Below are 6,098 nucleotides of genomic sequence, written 5' to 3'. Positions count from 1 at the left end.
AAGGCACCTCGAGAAGACACAGAGAGACAGGCGCCTGGGCACACAGCTCCTTGTAGGGCAGACTGGGGGGTTGCGGGCAAGCAAACTGCCCCTTGCTATTTGTTTCTACTGAGCTCGCAGAAACAGGGCTGCCTGCTCATTCTCTTTCAATGGACACGGATCCACCAAGCCAAGTCTGACTCCGTCCCCTCAATTCCTTCCCCTGCTGGAAGGACCCAGCGGCTACTGGCCAAGGTGCTTGGGCCAGAGACAGCAATGCCGGGAGAGCTTCGGGGAGGAATCAGTTCAATAACAGAACGATCCTGGGTACAAACAGATAATGGCACAAAAGGGGAAGGGTTCGAACCACAATTACCCAACAGCTGGCTGAGTGCTTCTTGGAACCTGAGCTCACAGGAGAAGGGCTATTACTGAAAGAGCCATGCAACACAGGAAAAGCTGGGGGTGAAGCAGTGTGTAATGCTGAACCAAAAATACAGCTGAGTCCAGTATCCTGTGCGGCGGAAGGGTGCTAAACCGCAGAACTGTGTCAGTAAATTCGGAAGGGGAGATTCCAGGAAAATGGGGAAGTTAATTTGGAAGATGCTGAAGTGAAAAGCGGTGACATTAGAATCGAGATGGGAGCGTGGTAGGCAGCTGGCCTGGATCCACTTTCTTCATCTCCGTGGGAGGGAATCTCTTCAGCACTAGGCCCCGGGTGCGGGACCCGGCCACGCCACGAGCCTGAGACTGGTCCCTGGCATTCGCACCTGCACGACGGCTCCTCCAGCTGGGTCCCAAAGGGAATGAACCCATAGAATCATAGAACCATAGAGCTGGAAGAGACCTCAGGAGTCATCAAGTCCAGCCCCCTGCTCTAGGCAGGACCAATCCCAACTAAATCCACCCGGCCAGGGCTTTGTCAAGCCGAGACTTAAACACCCCTAGGAATGAAGACTCCACTACTTCCCTAGGGAACCCAGCCTAGCGCTTCGGGTGTGTCTAGACTACATGCCTCCTTCGACGGAGGCATGTAGATTAGCCAGATCGGAAGAGGGAAATGAAGCCGCGATTAAAATAATCGCGGCTTCATTTAAATTTAAATGGCTGCCCCGATCTGCCGATCAGCTGTTTGTCGGCAGATCGGGGGAGTCTGGACGCGATGCCCCGACAAAGAAGCCTTTCTTCATCGACACAGGTAAACCTGGTTTCACGAGGCTTACCTGTGTCGATGAAGAAAGGCTTCTTTGTCGGGGCATCGCGTCCAGACTCCCCCGATCTGCCGACAAACAGCTGATCGGCAGATCGGGGCAGCCATTTAAATTTAAATGAAGCCGCGATTATTTTAATCGCGGCTTCATTTCCCTCTTCCGATCTGGCTAATCTACATGCCTCCGTCGAAGGAGGCATGTAGTCTAGACACACCCTTCCCCACCCTCCTAGGGAAATAGTTTTTCCTAATATCCAACCTGGACCTCTCCCACCACAACTTGAGCCCATTGCTCCTTGTTCTGCCACCTGTCACTACTGAGAACAGCCTCTCTCCAGCCTCTTTGGAATCTCGCTTCAAGGCTGCTCTCAAATCCCCCCTCTCTCTTCGCTTCTGCAGACTAAACAGACCCAAATCCCTCAGCCTCTCCTCACAGGTCATGTGCTCCAGCCCCCTCATCATTTTGGTCGCCCTCCTCTGGACCATCTCCAGTACGTCCACATCCTTTTTGTAGTGGGGGGCCCAGAACTGGACACTATACTCTCGGTGTGGCCTCACCAGAGCCAAATAAAGAGGAATAATCACTTCTCTGGATCTGCTGGCAATGCTCCTCCTAATGCAACCTAATATGCCATTCGCCTTCTTGGCTACAAGGGCGCCCTGTTGACTCATCTCCAGCTTCTCATCCACTGTAACCCCAGGTCCTTTTCTGCAGAACTGCTACTTAGCAGGTTGGTCCCCAGCCTGTACCAATGCTTGGGATTCTTCCATCCCAAGGGCAGGACTCTGCACTTGTCCTTGTTGAACCTCATCAGATTTTTCTACTCTGCGGAGGGGCCCTCCTGGCTCAGCAGGCAGCCCGTGTTGGTGGGCGGCAGACCCATGCCCTGAGCTCCTTGGAGTGAGCCCAGTGGGGGCCAGCTGACTTGGACCTCTGGCCCTTCCCTGTCTGCTGCAGGGCCTGGGACCGAACCCTCGGGAGCGGGGCTCCTCTACCGGTACCCAAGGGGCCACAGGGGACCTTGAGACAGGGCCTCCTGGAAAGCCAGGAGACACTGTTGACTGAGCAAGGTCTGTGGACGGCCAGGCTCTTTGCAACTTCTGCGAGGTGCAAGGCCCTATCTGCCCCCTGGAACTGCCCTCCCCCTGCCCAGGCTGACCCCCCCACACTGGGCAAATGATTCCCCACATTGCTGCCACCAGGCCAGGGCGGGTGCCTTGGCAGGAAGCGGCCTGTGATGGGGGCTCAGAGTCCTCATTGAAAATGTTTCCCCTGGGCCTCCCCATGGGCTGTTCACTGAGGCCTCCTCAGTACGCGGCCACGGCCGGGAACAGAACGACAGGATCAGGCCCAAGGAATGCAGAGAAGGGCATAGTGCCAGGTCATTCAAGCAATGCGGAGCCTAGGGAAGGTCAATCCGGCACGCCAGGTTTTCCTCCTGTCAAGTAGAAGGGCAAAGGAGCAGTCAACGACGTGTAAAGCCAACATGTTTAAAACAGATGGAAAGACATACAGTTTTTAATATGAGGCATAGCTAACCTGCGGAACTCCTTGCTACAAGGTATCACTGAGAATAAGATCTTAACACGCGCCCATCGGCGTAGATAACACCACCAGCCCCATCGACATAAAGCAGGCGAATGCTCATTTCAGTTTCAAACAGGAGGCATGGAGGACTGAGCTGCACTTTCAGTTTCCAGGGAACACCAGGCTTGTTCCTCCTCCCTGAGCCTGCCCTAGATATGGGCAGGGCTCCCATCCTGCCTGGCTGGGCACAGGCCAAGCTCCCCTGCAGTTCTCTGAAGCGGTTCAAGTGGCCGCTCAGCACAGGAAGCAGCAGGGATGTGGGGTCGGGGCGAGTCTCTGCCCCACGTGATGGGCCCACAGACTCATCGCTTTAGGGACTGGTCCTGCATGAGCCCCTGCAGCTCCCCCCATCTTCGGGCAGGGCCTGGGCACAGAGTGCCGCGGGCACATGGCAGCATCAGCCCGGCTGCCCCCGAAAAGGGCTGACAGGTGCCATCCGGCTCCGTTATCCACGCAGGCAGGGCAGGCTGCCGGGAGACACCCCAGGACCTGCTGGCCAGTGCAAAGCGGAGGCTGGGTTAGCTCTGCCCCTTGCCAGCCCGCACCCGAGGGACCATCTGTGCTGCCCAGCGGCCACACCAGGCTCAGGGAGCAGCCAGAATCCCTCCCCTCATCTGGGCCTCGTGCCAAGCTCAACAGCAGTGACGGAGAGGAGGGTCCCGCGCTCTGTCCGGGGAGCTCAGTGGCTCCAGGTGCAGTCCCCGGTGCCGGAGCTCGGGCGCTAGCCGCAGGCAGGCAGCCGAGTGGCCCCAACACACGGGACCAGCGTGCCAAGGCACAGCTCACCCCGTTAGGATGCAATTTGTTCCCCCTCCGGACTATTCCCCACAACTCACCGATCCCCTGGGACACAGACCCAGCAGCCTGGGGGTCTAGTGCCCTGCCTCGCGCTAGGACTGGCCTGCTGGCCATTGCCAGGGGAAGTATGCAGTCTGCTCTGCCGCCTCCACAGCTAACGCCACGGACTGGCCTTGGGCGCCTGAGCCACGGGGCCCCGAATAACTTCCCTGGCAGGGATTCCAGCGTGGTGCCCCATGCAAGGTCTGTGGGTGTGAGATCTCAGCCTCTGCCCGCGCGGGCGTCTCTGCCCGGCTTCCTTTGCACCTGACCGGGTCCCTGCCTCTCCCGGTGATGCTGCTAGGCGGGGCCCGCACACTGCGGGGGGGGGTAACGGACAATGGGGGAAACGCTGTTGAGAGGGCCCCATGGAACCGGCCTTCCACAGCGTGGTATATCTGGTGTGGGGAGGGCAAACTGGCCCATGGGCTGCATCCGGTCCCCCAGGGCTAGTTCCTGAGGACCCCCACCACTGTATTTACCTGCGCCCCTGCATGTACAGGTGAGAGCAACTCCCATTGGCCGCGGGTCGCCATTCCCGACCAATGGGAACTTTGGGAAGTGGTGTCCCGGTCTGCACCACTTACTGCAGCTCCCATTGGCTGGGAATGGCGACCCGCGGCCAATGGGAGCTGAAATCAGCTGTCCCTGCGGAGGTGAATTCAGTGATGGTGGCCTGCCGGGGGCTAGGCCTGCCAAACTGGCGCCGTTTTATTGCCCTCCCCTGCTCGCCTTATTTTCTAGGAGCTGTCCCTTAAATTGGGAAGAGCTGCCGGCTTGCGGGACAGACGAGACGCACACCGTGTGCTCTCTCCGGGAGAGTTCACTGCTCGTGCTGGCTTCGCTGTAAAACGCCACCCAGCCGGAGGGTGCAGGGCCACGCGCCTGCGCCTCTCCTGCAGCGTGTCTCCCTTGCCCAGGGGGATCTCCACATGGGGCAGGGACCCCCCTTCCTGGCGCACACACAGTTAGCCACATTAAAAGGCAGCAAGAGCTCTGGCGGGATGCACCTGCTCCCGACGGCCCCTGCAAGCCCTCGGCCTGTCCCACAGTGCAGGGGCACTGCTGATGGTCTGCGGGAGGGGCCGCCGGTGACTTTGCTTGGCTGCTCTGGGCCGGGCAGTCATGAGACCCCGGCAGCCTTTTTGTGAATGATCAGTGTCCGTGGCCCGCTGGTCACATTGCGCAAGGCTGGCGGCTCACTCAGCAGTTTCACTTCCCAGGCGCGGCGCTCACGCTGCGGAGGGTCTGCCCTGCTCCGGGCCAGGGGCGCTCTCCCAGCTCCATGGCAGCGCACTCGAAGGACGGGGGGCAGAGACTCGCTGGGCCCCTGGGCGAGGTGCGCATGCACTTGGCTCCATGCCCCTGGAGGGGCCAGGCTGGGGAGAGCCAGCCCTCCGCACAGCCCAGAGCGCGCCCTGCGGTGCTCCAGCAGCGATTTAACGGGCCCAGGGCACGGTGGCAGCGGGGAGCCCTGGGCCCCTTTGAATTGTCAGACCCCTCCCCCCATCAGTGGGCCTGATTCTGATCATCCAGGGGGCCCCACACTAGGGTCCCGACCTCTCGGGAGGCGCGAGACGATGGGGGGGGGGTCACGAGCTGCCCAACCCTGAAGGCAGCGCTGCCGCCAGCAGCCACGCAGCAGCAAGGGCTGCCAATGGAGTCTGCAGTGAAAGGCGCCAGCGGCGAAGTTTCTTCTCACCCCCAGGATGGAGCCGTCGCTGTTGAAAAGCTTTGCTGCGTCCAGCAATAATTCAGTCACATGTGCGGGAGTCGTGATTCCAGCGTGGCGAGACGAGGGTTCCGCCCGCGGCGTTCGAAATAGTGTTAAGTAGGAAAATGCGGTTGTAATGTCCGGGGGGGGGGGGGGGCGAGGTTGAACTCAGCGGCTTGCTGCGTGAACGCTGGTCACCTGGAGAACGGTTTTGAGGACCCCTGAGTTGGAGCTCAGGCCCGGGACTTTCGCCTCCCGTTCCTGCGCGGAGCCCAGGAGGGGTGTGTTGCACCAGAGCCCCCGGCTAGAAAAGCTTCCCTTCTTGATTTAACCCTGCCCAGGGGGAAGAGCTTGCCATGCTCCCAGGGAAGCTGCTCCCCGGGATAAGTCCCTGCGCTGGTACCAGCCTGAGTTTGAGTCCCCTTTTCTAGCTTTCTAAGGACGTTTTCTAACCTCAGCCTCCAGACTCTGGCCCTTGATCTGCCTTTAGTCTAAAGAGCTGTCGGGAATCAGCAGCAAGTGTAGGTGCTTCCAGGCCACGCACAAGTCACCCCTGCAACAGCTCTTTGGAAGGCCAAATACTTTCCACTCCCGGCTCCTTTTGCGTGTGAAGGTGGCGTGTAGAGACCACAGCCTGTCCTGCTGGTCAACATTGTCTCTGAGTTGCCTTGCGCTGCCCCTGGGTGTGTATCCGTCTCTGGTCTTTATTCCAAGATCGAGCGCCCCTGGGGCAAGGGGGCCTGGGGAACGGTGGCCTCCAACGCTCGGCC

Source organism: Pelodiscus sinensis, chromosome 21 (genome assembly GCF_052426305.1).
Source record: "Pelodiscus sinensis isolate ZL-2025 chromosome 21, ASM5242630v1, whole genome shotgun sequence".
NCBI classification, from domain to species: Eukaryota; Metazoa; Chordata; order Testudines; family Trionychidae; genus Pelodiscus; species Pelodiscus sinensis.
This window is presented reverse-complemented; position numbering follows the sequence as displayed.